Source organism: Pteropus alecto, unplaced genomic scaffold, assembly GCF_000325575.1.
Source record: "Pteropus alecto unplaced genomic scaffold, ASM32557v1 scaffold135, whole genome shotgun sequence".
Taxonomy (NCBI): domain Eukaryota; kingdom Metazoa; phylum Chordata; class Mammalia; order Chiroptera; family Pteropodidae; genus Pteropus; species Pteropus alecto.
Genome location: NW_006438076.1, coordinates 510,510 through 524,695, shown reverse-complemented (window position 1 = coordinate 524,695; position 14,186 = coordinate 510,510). Strand labels below are relative to the sequence as shown.

At 33.2% G+C, this 14,186-nt stretch overlaps 1 protein-coding gene across 3 annotated transcripts in view; it reads right to left on the bottom strand.

Moving 5' to 3' along the window:
• Positions 1-14,186, bottom strand: part of ARHGAP32 (Rho GTPase activating protein 32) — a 173,907-nt gene that overhangs the window by 46,684 nt on the left and 113,037 nt on the right. The window contains exon 1 of one of the 3 annotated variants that reach the window (XM_015592040.2): positions 13,888-14,180. The exons of the other annotated variants lie outside the window; for them this stretch is intronic. The gene's annotated coding sequence lies outside the window, so the exon portion shown is untranslated. Of the gene's footprint in view, positions 1-13,887; positions 14,181-14,186 lie in introns of those variants that run through there. 3 annotated transcript variants of the gene reach the window in all.

Here is a 14,186-nt window from a genome sequence, read left to right as displayed (position 1 = left end):
ATTAAAAATCAAAACGGTACGTAAATATGAAAGGTGCTTATTACTTCAAATGCACTGGCAGAGGAACAACATATCAAACACCATGAACAACCAAAGTCATGGAAAACTTATCTAAGTGACAGAATTCAACATAGCAGTCATGAAGAAACTCAATGAGATACAAGAAAATTCAGACAGCTCAATTAGCTCAGGAATAAAATTAATAAACAGAATGAGTACTTTAACAAAGAACTGAAACTCTAAAAGAGAATCCAACAAATTCTGAAGGTGAAGAACTCAATAATGAGATAAAGAATGCATTAGAGAGCACTGGAAGTGGAGCAGACTAAATGGAAGAGAGAATTAGCAAGCTTGAAGACAGAAACATAGAAATGATTCAGGTAGAAAGAGAATTAAGATTTTTTTTTTTTAAATGAAAGAATTCTACAAGTAGTATTTGATGTCATCAGAAAGGGCAACATAAGGATAACAGGTATCCCAGAGAAGAAAGGAAGGGGAGGGAACAGAAATAATGGAAGAGAAATGCTCAAACCTGGGGTAGAAACTGGACATTTGAGCATAATAAGAAGCTAACAGAACATCTAATTATGTCAACACATAAAGGTGTTCTCCAGGACACATCATATTAAAACTGACAAAAGGCAATGATAAAGAAAGAATTCTCAAGGCAGTTAGCAGGTGGGAAGGGAGGAAACCCTACAAAGGAAACCCTATCAGGTTTACACCATATTTCTCAGCAGAAACTCTACAGGCTAGGAGAGAGTAGTATGATATATTCAAAATATTGAGAGATTAAAATCACCAGCCAAGAATATTCTATCCAGAAATGTTACCCTTTAGATATAAAGGGGAAATAAAGGCTTTCCTAGACAAACAAAAGCTGAGGGAAATTTACCAACACAGGACCTGCATTACAAGAAAGTTGAAAGGAACTCTTCTACCTGAAGAAAACAAAAGTACGCAAAATTTGGAGTAAGGTGACAAACAGAAGCAGAAAACTGCAGCTCTATTTCAGAATAGGTTGTTAAAGAATTATAACATAAAGGTTAAAGGGGAAAAATAGCATTAAAAATAACTAAAGATACTTCAATTTGATAATGAGCACATAACAAAAAAAGGGATAATTTGTGACAACAAAACATAAAAAGTGGAGGAAAAGAATGGAGCTTGGATAGGCAAGTTAAGATAAAGTACTATCAGAAGAAAAAGGATTATTTTATCTATAAGACATTTTATATAAACCTCATGATAACCACAAAACAAAAATCTACAGTTGAGACGTGAAATATAAAAAAGAGGAAATGAAGAAATATGTTAAATATGAAAAGATTTGAATTTTAATACAAAATTCCATAAAGTTGCTTTATTTTGAGGAATAACAATATATCTATTCATACCAACAAATATGGAGAAAAATTTTTGTCTAAGGATTGTCAAGTTGGTTTTTTTCTTACTTTGTTATTATATACATGGACCAATAAAAAAATCCACTCTACAACAGAATATCTAAAAACTGAATTTTAAGGAAAGAAAGAAAGAAATTTCTGAGACAAAAAGCATATTGTATTATGCTTAGTTTTAACCTGGTTGCTTTTTAAAACTTTACTGGCTTACAGCTTGCTTACCTTTATACTAATATAAGGCTTTAGAGACTTATTTCAGGACAAACTAATTGAAAAATATAACCAGAAGAAACAGGCCTGGGGTCACAATTTTCCTGGGTAATCAAGAACTAAGAAACTAACAGAAGTATTGCAGCCCAAAGTAGAGATACTTACTTTTAAAAAAATAACTCAATATTTTGAATATGGAGAAAAATTTAAGAAAATATGACAGGTCTCCATGTACGCATTTAGTTTTCTCAAATCGTTTTTTCAAAACATTAATCATATTATTTCATCAGATTTATTTTCCATTTAGAGTTAAAAAAAACCTGAAGGGAAAAATGGCACAGATGACACAGTTTTTGTTCATCCCTTTTGTGACCAAATCAAAGTCTAGTCCATGTGAAACATGGAGCAAAAAGCAAGCTGAGTTACCTGGGAACTAGATAAAAAGAAGCACTACAACTAGGGAGAGAAATAAGAAATCACTCTGCACGGTAGAAGGAGGAAGGGGGCGAACGTGAGGTTGCCTGGTCCCAAGGAGGTGAATGGGACAGAGGCTATGGTAGTGGCAGCTGGCAGCTGCAGACACCTTTTTAAGGGGCCATGTCTGTAAGCAGACTTTCGTGGTGACAGACTTGCTTGCTCTGAGCACCAGCGCCCGGCTGGCTGCATGGGAGGCATCAGGGACTTAAAGGGGAACACTGAGTTGTCAGAGGGCCTGAGGCAAGGCTCTCTCCTTGGCAGAAGTGCCAGGCAGTATCCACTGTTTTTCTGCTGTGCCCTCCCTGCTCCCAGTTTGCAGACAGTGCCATCACAGCTGAGACATCATCAAACTGAACAAGAAAGGTCGCTCTACCCAGAGGATTCCCTGAAACTCTGCCTTCCCCAACTTGCAGCCCCACCGTAGCCACATCTAACTGTGTCCTCAACGAGTCCTGTGCTCCTTGCTGAGCAGTGCCAAGACTCACACTGATAGCAGCTGGCCTCAGTTTCTGGTGTAGCCTCTTGAAGCAACCATAAGCACAGTATCTGTGGATTGCTTGCTGAATCTTAACAGGTGGCCCTGGAGGGGCACAGGCTGGGGCTAAACTTGGCCTGCAGTTGAACCCCTCTCAGGACTGTGTCACTGGAAACCTACTACACAAAGCTACACTAATAAGACTGGCAGACTCGGGAGCTTTGCTTAGTACATAAAAACACACAGAAAGGCAGCCAAAATGGGAAGACAAAGAAGCAGAAACCATATGAGAAAACAGAACAGAGATCCAGGAATAATGGAGTCAAACAATGTAACAGATGCAGAGTTCAGAACACCGGTTGTAAAGATGCTCGATGAACTTAGAGGAAGAGTAGATCAACTCAATGAGAACTTTAACAAAGAGATAAAAATGAAAATGGAAATTATAAAAGGCAACCAGTCAGAAATGAAGAAAACATTATCTGAGATGAAGAGTATATTAGATGGAATCAACAGAGTGGATAAAGAAGAGGACTGAATCACTGCTATAGAGAATGGGGAAGCCAAGGGCACTCAATCAGGATAGCAAGAAAAAAGAAGCCAAGACTATAATAATAATTTAAGGAGCCTATGGAACACAATTACATGTAAAAATATCTGGGTCCTAGGGGTACCTGAAGGAAAACAAGAAGTTGAAGAGTTATTTGAAGAAATAATGATGGAAAACTTCCCTTATCTGGTGAAGGAAATAGACATACAACCCCAGGAAGCTCAGAGAGTCCCAAGAAAGAGGAACCCAAAGAGGCCCACATCAAGACACAGTATAATTAAAATTCCAAAGCTTAAAGACTAAAGAGAGAATCTTAAAAGCAGTAAGAGAAAAGCAGTTAGTTACCTACAAGGGAGCACCCATAAGATTGGCAGATGATTTCTCAAAAGAAACTATGCAGGACAGAAGAGCTTGGCACAAAATATTCTACATGTTGAAAACCCAGGATCTACAACCAAGAATACTCTATCCAGCAAATGAAGAAGTTTCCCAGGCAAAAAAAAAAAAAAAGAAAAGAAAAGAAAAAAGAAAAAGCTAAAGGTATTCATCAACGCCAAGCCAGTATTACAGAAAATGTTGAAGGGACTTCTTTAAGAAGAAAAAAGCAGGTATCAAAAACACAAATGAGGAATGATAATAACTATGTATCTATCAACAAGTACTTCAAATGGAAAAGAATTAAGTGCTCCAACCAAAAGACAGAGTGACTGAATGGATAAGAAAATAAGACCCCTACAAATCCTGCCTACAAGAGACTCACTTCAGATTAAAAAGCACACACAAAGTAAAAGGAAGGGGATGGAAAAAAATATTGCCTTGATGGACCTAGAAGGCATAGCGCTGAATGAAATAAGTCAAAGAAAGACAAACATTGCATGATGTCACATATATGTGGAATCTAAAGAACAAAATCAACAACAACAAAAATGGAAATAAACTCATAGATACAGAGAATATTTGGGGGGGTGTTGGAGGGTAGAGCAAAAAAGGGCAAAAGGATTAAGAAGTACAAATGGATAGTTACAAAACAGAAATGGAGATACAAATTGTAGCATAAGAAGAGTAGTTAATAATGCTGTAATAAATATGTAAGGGGGCAGAGAAGTCTTAGATTTAGCAGGGTGATCACTTTATGAGTGATCACTTACATAGATTTCCAATCATGATGCTGTACAACTGAAATTAATATATTATCGTATGCCAACTATAATTGAAAAACTCATTGAATTGTACAAAGCAAGTACGAGCAACTGTCTATTATATTTCGATAAAGCCAGAAAAAAAACAAAACCTGCCCATCACCAAAACAAACAAACATGAATTAAATGACATAGCTATATTTTTTACAAGGTTGTATGAACTGAGGAAAACAAAGTGAAGAAACATTCTTTCTTCTTTCACGGACAAAAACCTATGTAAAACTTGTGTGTGTTAAATAGGTCTGAATAGAATTATATAAGCATGGGGAACGTATGAAAGGTTATTATAATAGGATTAGATTCACTTGTAAATGAAGACAACCTAAACTATCAGTGGCTTAAAGATAGTTCTGTTCTTCTTCATATTAAGGTCCAGAGGTAGGCAATCTGGAGCTGATGCAGTTTCTCTCTTTCATGACACCAGATACTGATTAATTAGGAACCAGGCTCCTTGCAGCTTTCTGCTCTACCATTACCAGAATGTGACCTTCCATCTTAGAGTCCAGTCTACACATCCTCACCCTCAGGCTTCACATTCCAAGCAGCAGGATAGAAAAAGGTGTGAGTGAAGGGAAATGATGCATGTAAGTCAATTCTTAAAAAAAGGTTTCTGGATGGAGCAACAAAAACACTTTCATTGGTTAAAACTTAGTCACATGAACACCTATAGCTAGCTGTGAGGGAGAATGGGAAATCAAGTATTTATTCTGTGTGGCTATGAGCCTACCCAAATTTTCTTGGCTTCATGCATACCTTCTTCCAGACAATTTTAGAATCAATCTTTCAAGTTCCAATAATAATCCTCTATAGGGTTTATTAAATTCATAAGTCACGGAAAACAAATATCTTCATATTATGAAATGTAGTATCTCCAACTTTCAAATTTCTTTTCTTCAGAAATATTTTATAGTTTTCTTCATATGGGTCATATGCTTTCGGTCATATAGGTCATATCCATATGCAGGTATTCTACAGTTACTGTTACACTTGTGAATGGAATGAATCTCCTTTGTTCATTACATTTACTAACTGGTCATTGCTAGTGTTTAAGAAAGTGATAGATTTGTTCATGTATTTCTCATATTGGACCATTTCATTGACCTCTCTTAATAATTTAAAATATATTTCCAGTTGATTTTCATGCGTTTTCTAGGAAAAAAAATAATATAGTCTGAAAATAAAGATAACTTGCTGCTTCTTTTTAATATCTTTTATTTCTTTTTAAAAAATGAATGGCATTGTTCTGAGACTTCAGAGGCATTTTGATAATAGCAATAATAGTGAGCTTCTCATTTAATGGAAACACTTCCAGTGTTTAATGTTTTATCATTAAGTTTGCTGCTTGTAGCTTCTGATTTAAAACAAAAAGTATCCTTGGCCCTTCTGTTATTTGTTTGCTAATGTATTTATCACCATTGTTGTCATCATCATCATTACCCGAAATGTTATACTTTCATTAATGTATTTTTTTACCATAAAAAAATAAAGTAAAAAAAAAAAAGCACTACAGATATAGTTGAAATCCTACATATCTCTCTCAGTCCTATTCTAGAGAGAACCTATAACTTGAATTTAGTATTCATTATTCCCATGTTTGTTTTTTACACTTTACATATGTATGTAGCCATAAATAATATATATTAGCATTCTGCATGTTTTTAAAATTTGCAGAAATGGAATCATACTATGTCAAATTGTCTTCAAATTATATATTTTAAGAATATATCACTGTGGCTCAGGATATTCATTTTAACTACATTTCAATAGTCTCTCTTAAGTATATATACCACAATTCATATTTCCATTTGACTACCATTTAGAGAGTTTCCAAGTTTTTATTATTACAATCAATAATGTAATGAACAATCTCATAAGTGTCTCCCTGGGAACAAGAGAAATTCTCTGGTACTTATTTTTAGGAGTAGAATTGTAGGGCTGTAGAGTGTGTTACTTTGCAATCATATTTCAACTTTGCAAAAATATTCTCTAAAATGATTTACCAATATATACTCCCATGGGTACTCTGGGGTTCTCATTCTTCATTTTTTGTCCTATTTAGTTCTGTCAGACTTCCTTATTTTTGTCAATCTGATCATTATGAAATTTTATTACTCTTTAATATGCATTTCTGTGCTTGCTAATCAGGTTATATATTGTTTCATATGTTTACTGCCATTCAGTTTTCCTCTTCAGTGAAATAATTGTTTATATTCTTTGCCCATTTTACTCTTTGGTTATCTTTTTCTTAATGATAGGCATGGATTCCTTATATAAACTGAAAATTAATCCTTTTGTCAATTATGCACATTATAAACATCTTTTCCCAGTCTGTAGCTTATCTTTTACTGTATAAAATTTTGCATATCTTTTTGTATAGTTTCCAAGCTTTAAGATAGTTTTCCTTACCCAAGGTCAGAAACATATTGACCTATTTCTTCTCAACCTTTTATTTCCCTAAAACTTTTTAACTTTTTTTTTTAATTTTTAATTGATTTTGAACTTTTTTGTGTGCTTAGAATGAGGTAGAGACACAATCTGATTGCTTTTTCTTATGCAGAACCAATTATTTCATCACCTTTTACTGAATAATCCTTTCTCCACTGATTTGTAAGATTGATTCTTACATGAAAAATGTATAGTTGTGAGGGGTCTCTTTCTGAGTTCTCTCAATTCTATCAGTCTAACTCTCCATTAATACCTCAATTTCTTAATTTCTAGCACCTTTTAAGTCTTAATATCTGGAAAGATAAGTCCTTCAACTTATTCTTCAAAAATGTCTGTATATTTTTAGCCCTTTTGTCTTTTATATGAATTTTAGAGTCAGCCTGTCAAATTATAGGAGGGAAAAAAACTTTTTGAAATCTGATTAAAGCTGCACTGAATTATAGATTATTTTGGAGGAGAACTGACTTCTTCATGATTGTGAGCCTTCCCATTCATGAATACAATCTATCTCTCCATTTATTTGAGATTCTTTTATGTCCTATAAATTTTTCTAATCTTTTACTATAAAGGTCTTACCATACTTTTGTTATAGATATTCTTGGGAACTTTATGATTTTTGTTGCTATTTTAAGTGGTACTATTATCTAAATTATATTTTCTAATCATTTATTACTAGTGTGTTGAAATGCAATTAGCATGGTGTGTCAAACGGCCGGAGTTCCAGTTGTGCCCTTGAGACTTATAGCTGTATAACTGTGAACAAAGTACTTAACTCTTAGCCCTTCATTTTCTTCATCTATAAAAAAGTGTAAAATAGTAAACCTAGCAGGATTGCTGAGGATTAAATAAGAGTATAAAGCACTTAGTGCTGGACAGAAAAAACTTAAGAAATGTACTATTATTGTATTACTTGTCTTTTCATCAACCCTGCTCAATTCTGTTATTACTTCTAATAATTTGACTGTAGATTCTTCTGAATTTGTAGACAATCATCAGCAAAGAATACAGATTTGCTTCTTCTTTTCCAATTCTTTTATTTCTTTCTAATTTCTTTCTAATTTCACTAAACCTCCGATAAATTATTATCTTCTTCTTGACTTTAAATAGATTGTTTCTTATTTCTTACTATTAAGAATAAAATATTCTTGGGGTAGAAATCTTAAATATATTAAAGAAACTCCCCATTTCTAATTTCTAAGATATATAAAGTAAACAAGTATTGACCTTTATCAAATGATTTCTATGCATCTATTAAGACGATTTTTTAATTTGTCTTTTTTAATTTTTAAGTTTTGAAGGTGGCAAAGTAAATTTATACTCAGTTTTAAAAATCTTGCTTTTATATTTATATGACGAGTCCCCTTTATTCCTACTACCTCTGAGTCCTTTGCAGGGATGTAGACTGACTGAAAGACTTGAGAAGGCATGCAGCAAATTAAAAAACTAAAGCCTTAAGCCATGGCAAAATTCCTTCTTAGAAATTATAATAAAGATATTAGAAATGACTTTAAGTAAAAGAACACAAACATAAATTAATGCTACAGGGTACAAGTGCAGAAAAAAAGTTCTAAAAACAAAAAACTGTAATAGGTTGCTAATACCTTAAATAGCGGCAAAGAAGTCTGACAAAAATTTACATTTACAATCTTAAGAAAATAGGTAAAGTGAACTGGTTGCTTAGTATTTTCAAATGTAAGAGATGCAAAAATTAACTTATTTTTAGCATGCATTGTTATGTGTCCTGAAAGGATCTTTGGGAAACTGAGAAAGACAGCTTTTGAACCAGTTTAGTCAGTATTCATGCTGGAAAAAAAAGAATGGAAAAAATATGATATCATCTTATTTAGTTTATAGCTTTGAGTATATCGATTAGATTAACTAAACCAACAAAGCTTTTATTTGAAAATATATGCACTCAGAAATTAAGCCGTGATTCACTAGAGAAATAACTCTCCAAACCTTTTAAAGAAAAATTTCTAAATAGTTGAGCAAGATTCTAGCATGTAACTCAATATTAAACTGAACTAAAAACATTTTCCTAGTAATTGAAACATAGAATCTCTTGTAACTATTTCTTTTTCACAATATAAAAGTTTTAATATAGAGTTTTAATATAAAGCTTTGAGAATGAATAATGATATAAAGAAAGTTCTTTCAGTCAATAACTGAATTGAAAATAACTGAATAACTATGATAATGTGTTTTTTTGGTCTTAAAAAACCACCCTCCAAAACAGAGTAAAGGAGTTTCTTACAAACCAAACTCAGAGAAAGTTTTTATTTGATAGAATAAGGGCATGTCCAAGACATTCCATCACTGACTATTTTTACCTCTGTAAATCTTCTGTTAGATCTTGTGTTAGATCTGCTCTCTCCCTGGCTCCACCCACTGACCTGTTTCCAGTCCTAAAAAGGCAATATGAAAGAAACTGAACCCTAAAGCAGATCTCCAACAAAAACTGCAAAAAAAAATCTAGAAACTCAGTAATAACAATAGCTATAGGTTAGGTTAGCTAACATTTATTGAGTGCTTACTATGGGCCAGAGCTTTATATGGGTTAGCTAATTTAAACTCAGTTTGTATTAGCATCACACACCAAATGATTTAAATTGAAAATATAAACCAATATCTGACCACTAGAATTGAGTCCTTAATAATTAAGTTTATAACACAAGAACAGGTATATTAAATAAAATCTAATTAATCTCCCATTACATTCAATGTAATGACTTCTAAATGTAATAACAGTGTCAGAATAATGACACACTATACCTTTCTTCTCTTCTATGATTCCAGCTCTAATTATCAAGATATCCTAATACTCATATTTCAATTCCTTTTCTTTACTTGGGACTATCCTAATATCTAAATATGTACTTTTGTATGTGGTAAAAATATTCAGTAACCATAAAATGTTAGTGATTCTCTTTGAAGATTTAGAAATACATACTTGAACCTATGGCCTAGTAACTGAAAGCCTTTATGCCTTTCCAGTAATTAACAGTGCAGTGAAGGTTATCCATCCACTCATGCCTATTATTGGCCAGGCATGGGCAAGTGGAAAAGTAGGGAAGGGTATTTTTAGTCCTGATTCTGCCAATGACTTGCTGTAAGATTTTAGATAAGGCAATTAACCAGTTTAGACTTAATTTTAATAATATGAAAAAGGAGAAGTATAACCAAGTAATTTATGAAGTCAAGATTTCAGTTAAAATACCTGAGAAATCATGAAGCATAAAGTTGGAAAGCCCTGAAGACTGTGGAAAACGTCTTTGCTTTAGGAAAATTTTTCAGGAGGGAAAAAAGGATATCATTTAAAACTTCACTGGAGAGCAGTGACAAAAAAAATTAGGCTTTCTAAATCATCTTGACAGGTTTGGTATGAAGATTTTAGAAAGATCATTGTTAAATGTTATTATTTTAAGTACAATATATTAGGTTTAGCACTTTTTAAGTTAAATTAAATTTATTTTTCTCCATGAAAGCAGTAAGGGATCCTTACATAACATTCATATAACATGCATATAACTATTTCCAGAACTTGATGCATAATTGTACTACTACCTTTAATTGTTAAAGCCATGCACAGTTGTTGATCATGTTACATAATGTATTATTGTTTGTTTCTTTGATTTATTTGCTAGAAAGTCCGTGGTGAGCAATACCATGGCCGTTTATAATATTGCTTTTACTAGAAAATATCATATGCTTTATAGAGATTAATTTTTGAACTAGGTTTTAGGAATTCACTACAGTAAGAGAAAAAGGTAAATATTATCTATAGGTTCTGAACTTCTAAAAACTTATATTCTACCAGGCTGATATTCAAAATGCAAAATCCTCCCTGTCTCCCTAAGTACTAAAAGCTCTTTTATATTAGAAAAAGTTATTTCTAATTTTTAAAGCAGGAATAAAATAGTTTCAAACTTGGATTTGATCTCTCTCCACCCCCTCATGTACATGTCCAAGAAAATCTTTAGCTAAATTTGAGTATTAAATCTCAATATACTGTTGAAGTTATTGTGAAATAAGAAAATACATAATCATTTTTGATCATTATGTCATAAACAATTTTGGAAGTAATAGAAAGAAACACAATTCTTTAACTGATATGTGTAACAGCTGCCAGGGTCTACCACTACAGACTGGCCCAGGGATGAGGTTCCAGAATGTGGATGACTGCAACAGTTTTGGTATCTGTACATTCCAACCTCAATGGGAGAAAACCAGGTATTTAAGAAATGTCATGGACAAGTAATGCTAAACTAAAAATAGCATTGACAGCAATGGCTCTTGCTTGAAAAACTGGAAAGCTTCTAACAGTTACATAAGTCAAACTGGCTTCCATTTACTTATAATAGAGAAGAAGAGGCATTTCAAAAGGTCTTACTAACTGGAATGCAAATGGATAACACTAGAGATTAGAAAATAAACCTATAGTAAATTTTAGAGAAGAGCCTTTCGGACATAGAAGAGAGAAGAGCAATTTACTTGGAAGAAGAGAAGCAGAAAACAGGCAACAAATTGCTTCTTGAGAATATCAGGCACAACTCCCTTGTGGAAAGATCTAAGTAAAATATTTGGGTATTTGAATAAAAATGTATCTCTTTCTAAGGGTTAAGAATGAAACCAAAGCAACATCATGTTGCTGCTCTTCCTAGAGGAGTACATAAACAGAAATTAGAATGGGCATATGTTAGATCTTAAAAATCACAGTTCCCCTGGGAAAATAGTCATCAGGTTAAGATAACACACTCTTATTATTTACATTATGTATTTACTTTTCCAGGAGCTACGAATTTCAGTAATAAATATCAAAGAAGGCTCAAATTTAGCTGATGTAATTTTAGGGAGATATAAATACGCCATACATTTTTCTTGCTAAAACTGATACTGATTTTTATTTAAAAATATAAATTACAAATTAAAGTAATAAGTGATGTGTTATTCAACTCTGAACAAAACCAAAGCTAAAATTTTTTTAACTAGGTGACTTTACCACCTCAGTTATTATATAAAAGACTGACTAATTTGATTTCTAAATACAGAACAAAAAGATTTGCATTTTAGTAGAGGAGAGTAGGAGGAAACATGAGGTGGATATAACTTCCTGACACGAAAAGATTCTAACACTCTAGAATGGATATAATATGTAGGCTATGGAAGCATCTCTGCTAACTATTTTAAAATAACAATCTGGGCTCTTATTTTTCTAAGATGAACTAGTACTGTTTGATTTTAAAGTTCATAAAAACTAGTACTATCTCAAGAGGACATTTATTTATACTCATAAAATTAAAATACAATAACTACACATACTTAGGAATTCAGTAATATCAAAGGTAAGAGGACTAAGAAAAGTAATATATGAATTTCTAGAAATCTGAAAATTCAGAATCTTAATAATGTTAAAAATATGAGAACTCTTCTTGAAATTCTTTTTTCTTTTGTATTAGATTAAAATACAATCATATTCACTTTGATGTCATATAATCTTTTGTTCTTTATTAAGCTATTAAGTTTGATGTAGAACACTGATATCATAGGTGGTTTTTGATTGTTTGTGGGTTGGGTTCCCCCTCCTGACAAGCTGGAGGGGAATGTTTCTATATTTGGAGAGAATAAAACTGATGAACACTATTTAAAAGCAAAAGTCTTAGAATTTTGCCCTACAAAAGACTTGAACTTTAGTCTGAGGAATAAAAACATGGCTTCAGAGACAGACCTGAAGGTTCAAACCCGCTCTTTAATCACTTCCCAATTTGCAAGATCTTGAGCAAATTATGTTTAAGTCTCAATTCCCTCAAATACACAATGGGAATGATAATAATACTTATCGTTCACAGTTACGATAATGCTAATATGAAATTATATATGCCAAGCACTAGCAAGTATCAATAAACAGGAGTTATTTTTATTACTATAATTTCTCTTTACCTTTGGCCTGAACACCTTTAGAACTCTCCCCTGTACAGGGCTAACTAGAACCTGGGTTGGCCTTCCAAACCAGGTTCAATCGAATCTGGTTGTACCTCCTAAGTTCAGGGCTGAGATCCCTCAGGAATGGTGCACAAACACATGTGATCACTTTCTAGTCATTCCTCTTGAAACTGTCTTAAATGTCAACTTAACCTAAGAAAGCTTAGACTTCTACTCTCTTCTACTTTTTAAAAGTACTACACAATACCTTAAAAAAAAAGAAGTCAGGGCCTCAAACCATTATCATGTGAGCAACAGGTATGTTTCCAAAAGCCGACAATGAAAAAGATCTCTAAAATTTGAAATTCCCCCATTTCTGGTTTTGAAAATAAAAATATTGGTATCATTTAAGCAGTAGCAGAACATTCTGCGGTGGGGAGGTGTTCAAATTCTTAACAGGGCTGATCTGTGATTTAGAGAAAATTCTGGTCTCCACATTATCTTAATGAAAAGGTCTAAAGAAGCATCATATAAATATGGATTACTACCCTAGTGGTAAAAATCTCTGCAAGAGGAAAAAGAGTTAATACAAATATTTTATGGACAGAGATGATTATTCTTACTAACGCCAATGGGGAACACACACACACACACACACACACACACACTATTTGAAGGCAAAAGGACAGAAAGGGTTACTTCCTTATGCTAATTTGAACAGCCTCTTTATACAGTCTACTGAATTCTTTTTAGTAAATCAGTGCTACTTATTTTCCATTAATCAATAATTGAAATATTATTAACTCACCAGGAAAAACAATTTAATATGATATAAACCGGTGGCTTTTGAAACAAAAGTATGTCCTTTTAATCATGAACACTTTTGTACTTTAACTTAAGGTCTAGAAAACATTAAGAAATAAGCTGGTTTCAAATAGAAAAATGGGTAGTTCCTGAAATTGACAGGGTAAGAGATACATTGCCCAATACCTACGTGGTACAATCTACTTAAAAAAATTATCATCTCTCTACAAACCTGACAAATATTAAAGTTCAATTATTCAATTTCTGGACAATTAAAAAACGAACCCTTCACCGAAAAGCAACCAAGAACACATAAGTCCAAATATAATGTAAAAATAGTCTCAGTGAAATATCCCGAATGTTGTTAAAGGCAAATCTTTGAATAACTGGTTGAGATATCCTTACCTTTTGCTGTGGCACAGGTTTTAGGATCAATAAAGATTATTCCAAATAACTGCACTTAGCAGTTGATTTCACAGAACACAACAGCTCTGCATTCCGTGCAAAAGCGTACAGAATGAATCATAATCACACTGGCTCAGACCTTTTCCAGCACAGGCTAACTCCAAGTCGAATATCCACAGCACTTTTAGACTCTCGTTCTGTTTTCAGGTCCCCCTTTCAGCAGTTTTCTTGGTCTGCTTTTGGTCCCTAATGAAGCCGAGTTGGCTCCAGTGCGCTCCAGAGAGCTCTGCTTCGGGAGC